Below are 15,804 nucleotides of genomic sequence, written 5' to 3'. Positions count from 1 at the left end.
CATTCTTTCACACGGATCCGCGAAAACGAATAAAAAACCCTGTATTCTGCTGCCAGGCCATTAGATTTTTTTATTTATTTTTATTTTGTATTAATTAAATGCCATGAGAACAAGAGGTATTACATATTCATATTATCACATTAACATTAGCTGCCAGGAAATGAAAAATAAATAACAAAAAATAAAAATAAAATAAAAAATAGAAATAAAAAATAGAAAAATTACATAAAATCCAGTGCTTTCAAAGCATTAAATTTTTTCAGTACTTTTTTTTTTTTTTTTTTTTTTTACATATAGATTAAAGTTATTTTTAAAATGTGAAAATACATGTGAGCCCACTTTTATCATTTTATGTATATGGTATTTTCCTAACAATATAAATAACTGTATAATATGTTGTTCTTTACATTAAAAATTGTCATTCTGAGTATAAAGAAGCACATCAAAAACACGCATTTCTATCATACACACATTTCTATCATACACTTCAGTTTTCTACTAATAAAGGTTTCTAAATCTTTCCAAAATAATCTTGAGTAAATAGAGTGAAAAAAACAGATGCAAAATTGTTTCTTTCTCTAGTGCACAAAATTCACAGGTATATTAAATATTAAGCTTAAATCTTTCCAAAACATGCTTAGCAGGCTAAATTCTGTGAAGTATTTTGTAAGACACTTGCTTAATTTTGTTATTAACACAAAATTTATTTGGTAATTTCCATGCTTTGATCCAAGAGATATTACCAAATAAAGAAGACCAAAAGAATCTTGCTGCAGGAAAAGACACAGAACAAAGAGCATTTCTTATATCCTTATTGCTACATTTTTGTTAAAAAACATTAACAGTATCAATAAAAATGTTAACACAAAGATCATGTTGATGAATTCCACAGAGTTCTTTAAGAGTACATTTTTTTGGAATCGCGTCAAGAACAATAGCAAACTCTCTTGGTTTAACTGGTAATTCAAATTTTTGTTGAAATTCAGTATATAATCTTATTAGTCTTACTAATATAATCCTTTCATTGAACCAAGTATGATAGAATAGTGATTTGTTTTTTTAAATAGTATTTATTTTTACGTATGAAATAATTGTGCGGTGCAAAAAAATGTGCTTATACACCAATTTCCATGCTAGCAGGGCCCAACAATTTAACTGGAATTTTGTCAACAGAAAAATTGCATTTCAACAAAAAGTCTGTGCCTCCAAGAGTATTATTTAATTAGGAAATATGTCCCAAAGACGTATATTCTTCAAAAACTTTATCAAACATTTCATTTTAAAGGTGTCATTAAGTGTATAATCTAAGACCTCAAGTCCCCCTTGCTCTTTGGTGTTAGGCTACTTCCTTTTTTAAATAATGTGGCTTTTTTCTCCATATAAAGTCATAAAGTATCTTATCTAAGTCCTTAATCACCTTAGGAGGCACATCTAATGATAAAGATGTATATACAGATCTATATATATACATTCCGCCTTTGATAATAATACCCTCCCAAAAGTGTATATATCCCTCATTAACCACAAATTAAATGAATTTTTTGTTTTCTCAATAATTGGTTCAAAATGTAACTGACTCCTCTGTTTTTAATTTTTTACAAATTATACCTAGATATGTTAAGTTGTGTTTAACTGGGATGCTCTCTATTTCTGTAGAGGAGCAATCTTTAAGGGGAAACAATACAGATTTATCACAATTCATTTTAATGCCTGATACAGCAGTGAATGCCTCAGTACATCTAATTATTTTTGGTACCTCAAATTTGTTTTTCAAAGAAATATCAGTGTCATCAGCAAACTGGCTAAGTTTGAATTCTACACCTAAAGCTGTGATACCATTATACTTATTTATTTTTACATCTAAAGGTTTGGGGATCAGTGTTTTAATGTTTTCAACTCCTTGTTTTAATGAAGCAGACAATTCACCTTTTTGTATAGCATCTACAAATACTAATAATAGAAAGGTTGAAAGTTCTTTAGAAAATGTCTTATAAAATTCTCCTTTTAGCCCATCATTGCCTATAGATTTGTTATTTTTAAGCAAGTCAATGCACTCTCTCAACTCTTCAATGTCTATATCTTTATCACACACATTCTGAAAGTTTTCATCTATTTTTTTGGTATCACTCATAAAGCTATTTAAAAATGTATCAATGTTGGAAGTAGCCAATGTGGAAGAATACAAATTACTAAAAAACTGAGCAACATATTTTGAAATATCTAAATAATTATATATACTCTTTTGTTTTTAATCATTAGTTTTGAATCTGAAAAACACGGTTTCTTTTTTTGAGGCCAAATTTTTTTTTGTATTTTTCCCCCCTTGTTCTAACCATTTAAGTCTAGATTGAATATATGCTCTTTTTCCTTTATCCTCATATATATATCCTCATATATTTTTTTTTCCCGCTGCTTCCTTTTTTAAAAATTCAAATTAAATTTTTCCTCAATAATTGAATTTTCTTTTCTTTTTTTAAATATTTTGCTTCCGATTTCCCTTGGTTAATAGATGTCGTTCTGATATCAAACTTCATTAATTCCCAGTACTTTCCATACTTTTATATACTAGCAATTGTCCTATATTTTTCTATTATATGTTTGATTTTTTTCTTTAAGCATTCATTTTCAAGCAATTTATTGTTAATTTTTTTAATTTTATTTTTTAATACTATTAGTTTTCTTGACTGATTTATCTTGCACCATATTTATTCTTATGAATATTCCTTTATGATCCGTCATTATGCAGGGATATCAGTACAAAAGCCACATTATTAGTTAAATCATTAGACACTAGCCATTAGTCAATACGAGAATGAAGAGATGCCTCCTTATTACTCCACGTATATTCCTCCCTGCTGGATTATTATATCTTCACACAAGGCCAAAACAGACATTATCCAGTCCACTCGAAGGGCCAGGCCTACTTTTAGGGGGGCATCTATCAATGGTTGCATCAAACACAGTATTAAAATCTCCTCCCCAAATAACTTTGGCTAAAGGATACATGAAAATAAAATTTTGAATTCTAGATTCAATATGTGAAAATAGTATTTTGTGGCATAACAATCGACTAATACATATTGTTCTTTATTTTTATCAATCACAAGCAATATCCATCTACCACAATCATCTTTTTCATAATTTAGTATCCTCCCTGTAAATTTATCTTGTAAAATAGCGACCCCAGCTGATTGATTACTGCCATATGACTACCAAATCTCTTTTCCCCACTGATTTTTCTAAAACATGGCATCTGAAGAACATGCATATGTTTCCTGAATGAAACAAAAATCCACACATTTCCCTTTGTAATACAAAAATAAAGCTTTTCTGTTTAGGACATCACAAATACCTCTGGCATTGATAGACAATAAAGAAAGAGACATACAATGTCAAAAGTAGCCAATTACTAAAAAATTAACCACAAGAGTAAGATAATAACTTTAAACATATAAATTATAATTATATTTAAATCATAGACAGCGCCAGACCTCCGCTCTTCCCACGTAAGCAACTTAAACTCAAAAGAAATAAACTGTGACACTGCCACAGTAAAGCCCTGCACGATGCTCACTTAAAAAAACCAAAAAAAACCCAACATATTATATACTGTGTGTGTATATATATGAAGACTTCAGATGCAAAAGCCTCTAAGTGCCATCTGAAATTTTCTTCTAAAATGATAATTTTTATCAAGCTTGTATGTTTATGTTCAGTTATTTCACTTTAATGGCAATGAAAATTACCTATTAATTGTCATTAAAGTGAAATTACTGAACCTAAATATACGAGCTTGATAAAAATGCTCATTTTAGAAGAAAACTTTTGTTTGAGGGGGAATTAGGGGGACTTTTGTTCGGCTCTAAGGACTCTTATTAGGATGAGCCGAGGGATAAAGGAAAAGGGGGGTGGCCATTTTGAAAGGTGTGTTTGGTGAAGTGGCATGGTTTTTTGACTAACCTAGCTCAGAGTAAATTGTCCAAAATGATCTCTGGGAAGATAGATGTATTAGACGTTGAAGCCATTTCATATATGCACGCTCCGGTCTGGGATATATGTGGTGGACTATATTCTGGGGACTTTTTTCCAGCTGGAGGATAACCTGTTTTTGTGGGGCCTTGAACCAGTGGATTTATACTTTTTTCTCTTTTTGGGGACATTGTTTTTTCATCAGGACTTTAAATTGCCTACATACCTCAAAGCAGAAAAGGACTGAGATGGGACTGTATTATTTTTGTTATTTATATTTTGCTTGCATGGACTCTTGAACTTTCTCTATTTGGACTATTTTACATTGATCTCTATGCGCAGGCTGCTAAGAAGGGACCATCTGTAAAGTGCAAACCCGAAGGAAAGCTCGTTTTGAGGAAGATTTAAATATTAAAACAATGTTATTTGTGTAGTAACAATATTCAGCTCACGAGATATTGAACGCGTAACTCCGCGAATATGCATATATAAAACCAACTTTACCCAAGTTGCAGACTTGATCATGTAGGACCTCAGTATATACGTGGACAGCACCATGAACATAGTCAAGTAAAAAAAACTATGAAAAAAACTTTAAAAAAAAAAAAAAAAAAAAAGTTGCCAACCAGGGTAAAAATAGTTTCAGGTTTGATATTTGCTGCGTATTCACCTAGTGTAAAAAAGCCCAAGTTCAGTTTATGTTCATTTATTATAAGGGCTGTGCAGCTATTATATTGGTCATTGATTTGAATGTGAGGAGGCGTGGCTTAAGCTGAGCGCGCGCTCGCGAGAGCGGATCATTGTTTCGGTTTGGATCCTGAGGGAAAGTTGAAGTCCTGCAATCTTCCCTGAAATGCAGTAAATAAGATCGATTAAAATCTCTTTCTGCAGCGCTTTCACTTTGTGAACTGCAGGAAAGAATATTTGTGGTCTTCATTGGCAGCGGATGGTATTAAACTTCGTGCTGAAGTTTCCATGGTGACGATTCTTGAATGTGCGTCATTGAAGATTGTGAGTTACATTTTGAGTATTCATTATATTATTATTGTGTCACTTATTCACTGTTTAGTTTGATGTACGGCTGCTACATTATATTTTATGTTATATAAGATTGTGGTTACCTGATCGTGTGAGATATTATGTTAATAGCGGCATACGTGATCAGCCATTATAGAGTTGTAACGTCTCAGCAGTTCTGCCGTGTTAATTGCATATCTATACAGTTTTCTGTTACTGATTACATTATTTGTTTATTGTAGAACCACATTTGAGAGTCATACATCGAGTGATACACATCCTAGGTCTACTTGCATTTATTGTCGCAGAGGATTCACCATTCATCGGAGGGTCTGAGACGACAGCTTCACATCACTGATAGGTTACATTTCGAAGAGACTAACATGGACTCTTGTAATCATTGTTTCACTGCCGAATCACAGACCAGCTGTATCCTTGAAATTCAACTCTGTTGAAATAATTCATTGTTTATTTGTTTATTATTTTGCGTAGGCCTACGCTCTTCATATGTACATTTTATTTACAGTTATGTGATCCGTTAAATGTGCATATGTACACATTATATTTGATTTGTTATTCAACATTCTGAAAGTAAAATAGTACAACATAGTAAGTCTACCTGCTCTTCATTACTCTCATGGTCATTGAACATCAAGAGGTGGTAATAGACCCTCTGAAACGGTTGGCATCGTATTAGTAATTAGTGCAATACAGTTCCTTTTCTACACCTAGACTGCTTTAGTGTACTTTTGTGTAGGCTACTGTACATACAGTACGCAAATATGTTTTATGTAAAAGTTACATAATTCACTAAAGGGATTTTTTTCATGTTCCAAAGGTAGTGCTTTCCTATTGACGAGACTGACTTACTACTGGTGAAATTTTGACAATACCTCATTTACTGTACGTAAAATAAACAAATAAGTTTAAGAAAAAATACTGTAATTCACCTAAAATATTTTTTCCTGTTCCAAAGGCTGTAGTGCTTTCCTGTTGACCAGACTGACTTACTACAGGTGGAATTTTGACAATACCTCCTTTACTGTACGTACAATAAACAAATAAGTTTAAGAAAAAATTACAGTAATTCACCTAAAGTATTTTTTCCTGTTCCAAAGGCTGTAGCATGTTCCTAGTGACCACACTGACTTACTACAGGTGAAATTTTAACAAAAACTCCCTTACTGTACATACAGTTGACAAATATGTTTTGTTTTTTTTTAATACTGTAATTCACCCTAAGTATTTTTTCGTGTTCCAAAGGCTGTAGTGCTTTCCTACGGACCAGACTGACTTACTACAGGTGGAATTTTGACTATAACTCCCTTACTGTATGTACAATTATCAAATAAGTTTATGAAAAAATTACTGTAATTCACCTAAAGTATTTTTTCATGTTCCAAAGGCTGTAGTGCTTTCCTAATGACCAGACTGACTTACTACAGGTGAAATTTTGACAATACCTCCTTTACTGTACGTACAATAAACAAATACGTTTAAGAAAAAAATACTGTAATTCACCTAAAGTATTTTTTCATGTTCCAAAGGCTGTAGTGCTTTCCTACGGACCAGACTGACTTACTACAGGTGAAATTTTGACTATAACTCCCTTACTGTATGTACAATTATCAAATAAGTTTATGAAAAAAATACTGTAATTCACCTAAAGTATTTTTTCATGTTCCAAAGGCTGTAGTGCTTTCCTAATGACCAGACTTACTTACTACAGGTGAAATTTTGACAATACCTCCTTTACTGTACGTACAATAAACAAATACGTTTAAGAAAAAATTACTGTAATTCACCTAAAGTATTTTTTCATGTTCCAAAGGGTGTAGTGCTTTCCTAGTGACCACACTGACTTACTACAGGTGAAATTTTGACAATACCTCCCTTACTGTAAGTATAGTACAAACATATTATTAAAAAAATACTGTAATTTCTCCTTTTCTCATGTTCCAATGGTTATAGTATGTTCCTAGTGATCACTCAGTTAACTTTGATAAATGTATTGGGTTAAAGTATGTATTAGAACTGCTGTTCCTTGTACAACACAATTCTTTCATTGATTAAAAAAATGCAGATATTTTAGGTTAATCATATTTTCAACGTTATAAATAAGCAACACCCTTATTGTAATGATTCAAGTTAAGTCCTGAAGAAGTGGATTCTGGAACACACTGCTGCTTCAATGTATATCTAATGAGTGATTATAATCAAGGTGTGTTGCCAATTAAGGCAAAATGTTAGGGACTTTTAATTTGATAGAGACTTTTATTTTGATTTGATGTAGACCAGGGCTGCGTTCAGCCCTCACAAAACGTTGCACAACGTTTTTTAAACAGAAACGGTGATGCGTTGAACACACTGTTCTGATGACGCAAGAGTTGCAACTATGGCAGCTGAGAAGGCCATTCTTTGTGAAGAATTTTCGGAGCCTGATGAAGTCGGTATAAATATGTGTTTAATACTACAAAATATGCCCGATGTTACAGTAACTGCACTTGCCGCCCAGAACAAAAGAGAACATCCCAATCGAGTGAAGGGATTGCTGAAACTGAAATGGAAGCACACACCTAATTCAGACTAAAACACATCTATTTAGCCTCACATACTGACTTTATTTGTAGTTCATACTGTTTTAATACCCTGTATTTTCTTTATCATTTTTAGGAAAAGCACTTAATTACCATTGTTTATTTCTATACTTGCAATGAAGCTAAAAATATAAACAACTACATCATTATGTTGATATCCTATATTTTTTACAATAAAACTTTCGACAAACATGTCTTCTAATATCCTCAGTTGTTGCGTATACCGAACTGCATCAAACAAATTTGTAAATTACTTTCCTTGAACCCATTTTGCGAGTTCACTTTAATACCACTTGCTTTATATACATGTTGCTGCTGATTGGACTTTAGTTCTGACACACCCACCAAACAAGAGAAAACGTATCTCAAACCCCGTTGCACACCGGTGCACGCCGTTTCCAGGAAACATGACGTTCAACCCGGAAACCGTAGCAAAACGTTGCGCACCGTTTTGAACTTGAACATGCCCCTGGAGTTTGGGGTTAGAGGTTATTTCCTGTACAGAAGTAAGGAAGGTGACAGAATGTGAGCACATGTAATCCATTTGTTGTTAGCACTAGAGGCAATGTCGTAAGTACAAAATTCATTTTTATGTTAATAAGTTAATGTTACAATACTGTTTAAAAAGAAAAGACTACACATAGTTACAATATTTATTTACATGTATATACAGGTATATTTCATTAGACAAGATTTATGTTAAAACAGTCAAACTTTATTTCTTTGTTACAGTTTTCACTCTGTCATGTAAGATGATGTTGAAGCCACAGTAAACAGCAAGAAATCGCTCACTACGACTTGTCGTCATTTTGCATCAGAGTTAGCTGGTTGTATAGCTACAGTTGCTACACTGCAGTGAGGACAACACACAAGGTATTAATCAATAGTTTTCCTTCTATATATCAAATGAGTTGAATGACTTCTCTAGGCTTATGAGATTTTACTTTGTTATAGAAATTACCACTGTGATTATCGAAAATGTTATTTCATGTATCCTTTAAATGTCTGTATTTGATATCTGAGGTGTAACGTAAGGGTCTGACCCATGCCAGGAATGCAGTAACAGTGCTTGCTCATTTAGCCTGGCTTCCAGAGATGAAATATGGACTTCTTTAACAGGTGTCACTACATCCATCTGCTTTTCTAGGCTACCCTGATAGCAATGGTCTCAGGAGTCATTGAAACCTATAGTTGAGAGACCATTTCTTAGTTAAAATCTTTACTTTACAGTTAGATTTATAGTATCCTCTCCTTGAGAGAAAGAACATGTTATCTTAATGTTTTGAGAAGACTCTCCTCCTCACCAAATCCAATCTTGATGAAACTGTGTCTGTGTGTGTTAGTATTCTTGGTTACAGGTTAAGGAACAAGTGGAAATATAGCTGCAAGCAGCGATACGGGGCCAAGCCCCTGAAGCAGCAGCAAGAGCAGGAATAGTAAAAACAGCAGAAACTGAAGAAAAAAGAGCTGGTTTAGAAGTATAGGTTAAAATGAACTCAAAATGAACAGAAGTTCAGATGAGAATGAACATAGAATGAACAAGACATACATTAATCCAAGAGGAAGAAAGATTAGTACAACGTTGAATAATAAAGGAATCGACATGACATTACACACATTTTTTAAAAATCATGCCACATGGGGCTCGAACCCATTATCTCTGGGTCAGATACCTGTCACTCATATCATTGCGCCACTGGGAAGTTGTGTTTTTGGCAAGATGAAGAAGGTTCAATAGTTCAAGTGAGAAGCAATTCAAAATGAATAATTTTTGTATAAATTTGCTGCATGTTGTATTTATCGAGTTCGTTCACATATAGGCACCATGTCTGGAACAGAAGCAACTTTTCCACCACCAACTTTCCAAGGCCACAATACCTCTTGCGATCTGGGAATGTGCCACACAGCATTCAAACCCACAACCGGAATGGTTCATGGTTCATGGTTCATGCTAACCAATTAGCATGCTAAGCTAACTACCATAAGGCAACAAATACAGGTCAAATTTGGAGAAAAATATATTGGGAACGGTAGCAAAAATCAAAAATCTGTTAAGTCACTTCTGTGTGGCTCGGTCCAAAGATCATCTGAGCCAATTTTCGTAAAAATTGAACAAAATTTGAATGAGGAGTAGCACAAAAAAATGTAACACTGTACTTTTCAAAATGGCCACTACTGTAATGGGCAGAGTCTTACTGTAAGATATTGATTGTGATTACCATAATGAGTGGAATCAGGTGTACTGATTCCTGATCAAGTTTCATTTTACTGATCAAGTTTCATTTTACATCTATTTACATTCACATCTACATCAAAGGGTTCAAAAGCTATAACCCTTTTAATGTGGAATTTTTGAACTGGTGGTGGCGCTATAGAGTTGGTCCAATTACTATTCATTACAATCACTACAAGTGTGGAAGGTCACGACGTGCCTAAATTCAGGGTCTGAATGTCAGCCGCATAATTGATGGAGATATGCTTCAGTCTATCTATGTGTAGAAAATGTGTGATTATTTATTAGCCAATCAGAATCATTCAACCTGAAGCAATGACAAAGCTTAGACCTTGGTGAAGGGTATAATTGCTGTGATTTCTGTAAATGTAAGGGGAAGCGGCCTACTTTTGATCACTGGAGTAATCACTCCTTGTGATTCTTGAAGCTGACTTCTGCCTGATGAAACTGCAAACTATCTTCAGTAAAATTTCCTTTAATTTATTATAAATATGACTCTTGTCTTAAATTGACTGCACTTCTAACGCCTGGTCTTAATAAATCCTATCTGGTCCTTGGGTCTTTAACTGTAAGTCCCAAAATACATACAGTGGTAATCCATATTGAAACAAGGACAATAAAGCAGAAGTTTCAGCAGATATTCTTTAATGATGTTCCACTGTTTAAGGTACACAGTGAGCACAACCATTGGGCATCTTTTTCAGGTAGCTTGTCTGGTGATAGTCCAATGCAGCATACATTGGGTACCATCTTTGGCACTGTTCACATTGGTAAACATGACAAGGATTAATTATGTAACAAACCACTAACAGTTATAGTTATGTGTGTGTTAACCAATTACATAATGCAATGAATAAATATTAAATAACATGTTCAATTGCTTAAATATTTTTGTTTACCCAAAGTAGTCCTGACTGAAAACATTTGAAAAAATTGTATTCAAACACACACATTTTCTTTTACTTAAACTTTTACGTCACTTCACTCAACGAAAATATAGTAAAGTAAAAAGTACTTGACAAAACAATCAGTTAAAGGGTTTATGATAATATAAGAACTTAAACCAAGAGAGGATCAACAACAGCAAAATTTTGAAGAGGTGAAATTGAAATATTACTCTAACCACGAGGAATTAATTACAACTTTTATGTATAATCCCAGTGGTATTCCATGAACAATTAGAAAGATAATAGAAATAAAAGAAATAAAAGAGTGCACTGTACAGTATCTTGAATGCCTCCATGATCTTGCTCCATTATCTGTCAGATTTGCTGCACCAATGCGTACAGGTTCAGTCACTACTGTTAATAATAATGTAGCCCCTATTAATGTACTACAACCTTAAAAAAAAAAAAAAAAAAAAAATTACAGTATTATATTATTATGTAAAACAGTATCATTAGGTATTGTCATATTTTCACCTGTAGTAAGTCAGTTTGCTCACTAGGAAAGCACTACAGCCTTAGGGACATGAATAAATACTTTAGGGGAATAACAGTAATTTTTTCATAAACATATTTGATTATTGTACGTACAGTAAAGGAGGTATTGTCAAAATTTCACCTGTAGAAAATCAGTCTGGTCATTAGGAAAGCACTACAGCCTTTGGAACATGAACAAATACTTTAGGTGAATTACAGTAATTTTTTCATAAACTTATTTGATAATTGTACGTACAGTAAGGGAGTTATAGTCAAAATTTCACCTGTCGTAAGTCAGTCTGGTCTGTAGGAAAGTACTACAACCTTTGGGATATAAAAAAAAAACACTATAGGTGATTTACAGTTTATTTCATAAACATATGTAATAAACATATGTAATAATATGCTCATTACATAAACATATTTGATGTTTGAAGTCAGTGTGGTCACTAGGAAAGCACTACACCCTTTGGAACACGAAAAAATACTTAGGGTGAATTACAGTAATTTTTTAAAAAACATTTGTCAACTGTACGTACAGTAAGGGACTTTTTGTCCAAATTTCACCTGTAGTAAGTCATTCTGGTCTGTAGGAAAACACTACAGCCTTTGGAACACGAAAAAATACTTAGGGTGAATTACAGTATTTTTTTCATAAACATATTTGTCAACTGTACATACAGTAAGGGACTTTTTGTCAAAATTTCACCTGTAGTAAGTCAGTGTGGTCTGTAGGAAAACACTACAGCCTTTGGAACACGAAAAAATACTTAGGGTGAATTACAGTAATTTTTTTTAAAACATATTTGTCAACTGTACGTACAGTAAGGGACTTTTGTCAAAATTTCAACTGTAGTAAGTCAGTCTGGTCACTAGGAAAGCACTACACCCTTTGGAACACGAAAAAATACTTAGGGTGAATTACAGTAATTTTTTAAAAAAAATATTTGTCAATTGTACGTACAGTAAGGGAGTTTTTGTCAAAATTTCACCTGTAGTAAGTCAGTCTGGTCTGTAGGAAAGCACTACAGCCTTTGGAACATGAAAAAATACTTAGGGTGAATTACAGTAATTTAAAAAAAAACATATTTGTCAACTGTAGGTACAGTAAGGGACATATGTAATAATATGCTCAGTACATAAACATGTTTGATAATTGTACAGTAAGGGAGGTATTGTCAAATTTTCACCTGTAGTAAGTCAGTCTGGTCACTAGGAAAGCACTACACCCTTTGGAACACGAAAAAATACTTAGGGTGAATTACAGTAATTTAAAAAAAAAACATTTTTGTCAACTGTACGTACAGTAAGGGACTTTTTGTCAAAATTTCACCTGTAGTAAGTCAGTCTGGTCTGTAGGAAAACACTACAGCCTTTGGAACACGAAAAAATACTTTAGGTGAATTACAGTAATTTTTTCATAAACTTATTTGATAATTGTACGTACAGTAAGGGAGTTATAGTCAAAATTTCACCTGTCGTAAGTCAGTCTGGTCTGTAGGAAAGTACTACAACCTTTGGGATATAAAAAAAAAACACTATAGGTGATTTACAGTTTATTTCATAAACATATGTAATAAACATATGTAATAATATGCTCATTACATAAACATATTTGATGTTTGAAGTCAGTGTGGTCACTAGGAAAGCACTACACCCTTTGGAACACGAAAAAATACTTAGGGTGAATTACAGTAATTTTTAAAAAAACATTTGTCAACTGTACGTACAGTAAGGGACTTTTTGTCCAAATTTCACCTGTAGTAAGTCATTCTGGTCTGTAGGAAAACACTACAGCCTTTGGAACACGAAAAAATACTTAGGGTGAATTACAGTATTTTTTTCATAAACATATTTGTCAACTGTACATACAGTAAGGGACTTTTTGTCAAAATTTCACCTGTAGTAAGTCAGTGTGGTCTGTAGGAAAACACTACAGCCTTTGGAACACGAAAAAATACTTAGGGTGAATTACAGTAATTTTTTTTAAAACATATTTGTCAACTGTACGTACAGTAAGGGACTTTTGTCAAAATTTCAACTGTAGTAAGTCAGTCTGGTCACTAGGAAAGCACTACACCCTTTGGAACACGAAAAAATACTTAGGGTGAATTACAGTAATTTTTTTAAAAAAATATTTGTCAATTGTACGTACAGTAAGGGAGTTTTTGTCAAAATTTCACCTGTAGTAAGTCAGTCTGGTCTGTAGGAAAGCACTACAGCCTTTGGAACATGAAAAAATACTTAGGGTGAATTACAGTAATTAAAAAAAAAACATATTTGTCAACTGTAGGTACAGTAAGGGACTTAAGGGACATATGTAATAATATGCTCAGTACATAAACATGTTTGATAATTGTACAGTAAGGGAGGTATTGTCAAATTTTCACCTGTAGTAAGTCAGTCTGGTCACTAGGAAAGCACTACACCCTTTGGAACACGAAAAAATACTTAGGGTGAATTACAGTAATTTAAAAAAAAAAACATTTTTGTCAACTGTACGTACAGTAAGGGACTTTTTGTCAAAATTTCACCTGTAGTAAGTCAGTCTGGTCTGTAGGAAAACACTACAGCCTTTGGAACACGAAAAAATACTTAGGGTGAATTACAGTAATTTTTTTAAAAACATATTTGTCAACTGTACGTACAGTAAGGGAGTTTTTGTCAAAATTTCACCTGTAGTAAGTCAGTGTGGTCACTAGGAACATGCTACAACCTTCGGATAGTAAAAAATCCCTTTGGTGAATTAATGTAATTTTATTCTAAAAATATGTATGTACATTATGTAAAGTGAGGCAGGTTTCCTAAATACAATCATTATAATGCAATTTTTATTGTTGCTAAAGTACAATCAATAGCATTAGAACACATAATGTGAGAGAGATTTGCTGGTACATCTGTACTTTGCAAAAATGTAGTTGTCTGTTTGCACACAATGGAAAAAAATAGAACTTTTTAGACGGTCCCTAATCTTCTTTACCACACACATCGAATGTTCAGTCGCAACTTTGTATGCCATTAAAACAATATTTGCCCATTTTGATCGATTGTGGAGAGTGTTGTAGTTCACCATCTTTGTCCTAAAGATCATGTAGCTGCTTTTATTTTGCAAAAATGTGCTTTATTGCGCTTGTTATTGAGACAGTTTTTAAGCAAAAAAGTGCGAATGTGCGAATATAAAACCAACTTTACCTAAGTTTTGCAATCATGCTGTTTTTGTGTAGTATGTTTGACAAAGAGTAAAAGGAAACAATAGTCAACTCCCCTTGTGATAATGATTCAACCTTTTATGAAGAGTTGAAGTTGTTATAAAACGTTTACACCATATATCAATAATAATTAAAAAGTGTGCTTAGTCACTTATGGCAGAAAACAAATTGAAAACAAGCAGCAATTAATGGGGTCCAAGCATTTAAGACCTTCATGCCAACTATGCTGTTGGGCTCTAGGCCAAACCGAAACGTAGGCCTGAAATCATAAAATATCCATGATGGAGAATATGCAAATTATATAAATCTATAGTACTAATTCTTTAAAAAAATAAATAATGGTTTTAAACATTTGTTTATCAGCCAATGCTGGATAATGATAAAGATTAGATTAAAAAGATTTTTTTGTCCCTCTTGTGGACAACAGTAGTATTAAAGGCTTCATCTTCAGTTTAAATGTTTGATAGAATGTACTGTGAGCCCTCTGAGCATCAGAAATCCTTGAAACCTGGCATGTTTCTTCAAAACCACTTGTTCTCCATATCTACACAGTTTTGTGAAGTTTCTACTTTGTGTACATAATACATAGACATGTTACTCACAATGGCCCATACCAGAAATGTATTAAAAATTTTATCTGCTAAAAGGTTTCATCGATTTAAATTCTTTTGACAACTTTCTGACATGAGGGTCCCTAGATGATATGTGAAGTTTCGAGCAAATCGGACAAACGACCTATGAGGAGTTTGAAAAAGTAGAGTTTTCAAATAATCTCAAATATTTTAGTCTAGATGGAAATAGGGGTCCACGCGCACCCCCCGGCTTTTTTTATGCCACCTGATTTTTTCAAATCTTTAAAGTGTCTATTTTCAGAATCTGCCAGGTGCCAAGCTGAAATAATGTCCCAAAGGCTTCATTTTTAACCCTTTGCTGCACCCGACCGGAACCCGAAAAATCTAAAAATTATATAGAAAGTGGCATAACATTTGAAGTAAACAACATACAGACACAAATGAACATATTTTCCCATACAATTCTGACCCCAGGAATTGAATGGAATGGTTATTTTTGACATTTGAAAACATATTGACCCTATTTCTGGACAAAAATAGCAAAAAATGGCCAAAAATGTGTAGAGGATCAACTATATTTTCATTTTCTCAAGCGCATAGGGTGATTGTTTTTTCACAAACTGTTATTTCTTTATCATTCAAGTGTCTATTTTAAAATTAAATTGGGTACCAAGCTGAAATAATGTCCAAAATGCTTTATTTTTAACCCTTTGCTGCACCCGACCGGAACCCGAAAAATCCAAAAATTATATCAAAGTGGCATAACATTTGAAGTAAACAACATAC

The 15,804-nt window shown here is 33.2% G+C and overlaps 1 long non-coding RNA gene across 10 annotated transcripts in view; it reads left to right on the top strand.

Moving 5' to 3' along the window:
• The first annotated feature begins 3,897 nt into the window (after positions 1 to 3,897).
• The window catches only part of LOC311074915, a 66,843-nt gene continuing 54,936 nt past the window's right edge, over positions 3,898 to 15,804 (top strand). For 2 of the 10 annotated variants that reach the window (XR_014604390.1, XR_014604392.1), the window contains exons 1-8: positions 3,898 to 4,980; positions 5,229 to 6,030; positions 6,105 to 6,144; positions 6,250 to 6,289; positions 6,392 to 6,431; positions 6,534 to 6,573; positions 6,676 to 6,715; positions 6,818 to 8,456. This is a non-coding gene — a long non-coding RNA (uncharacterized lncRNA). Of the gene's footprint in view, positions 4,981 to 5,228; positions 6,031 to 6,104; positions 6,145 to 6,249; positions 6,318 to 6,391; positions 6,432 to 6,533; positions 6,574 to 6,675; positions 6,716 to 6,817; positions 8,457 to 9,403; positions 10,370 to 15,804 lie in introns of those variants that run through there. The other 8 variants (XR_014604395.1, XR_014604396.1, XR_014604397.1 and 5 more) reach the window with 8 other exon arrangements.

The sequence above is a fragment of the Abramis brama genome (assembly GCF_963993115.1).
Source record: "Abramis brama genome assembly, chromosome: 23".
NCBI classification, from domain to species: Eukaryota; Metazoa; Chordata; class Actinopteri; order Cypriniformes; family Leuciscidae; genus Abramis; species Abramis brama.
Note: the sequence above shows the minus strand (reverse complement) of the source record. Positions and strands in the feature narration are given on the sequence as shown.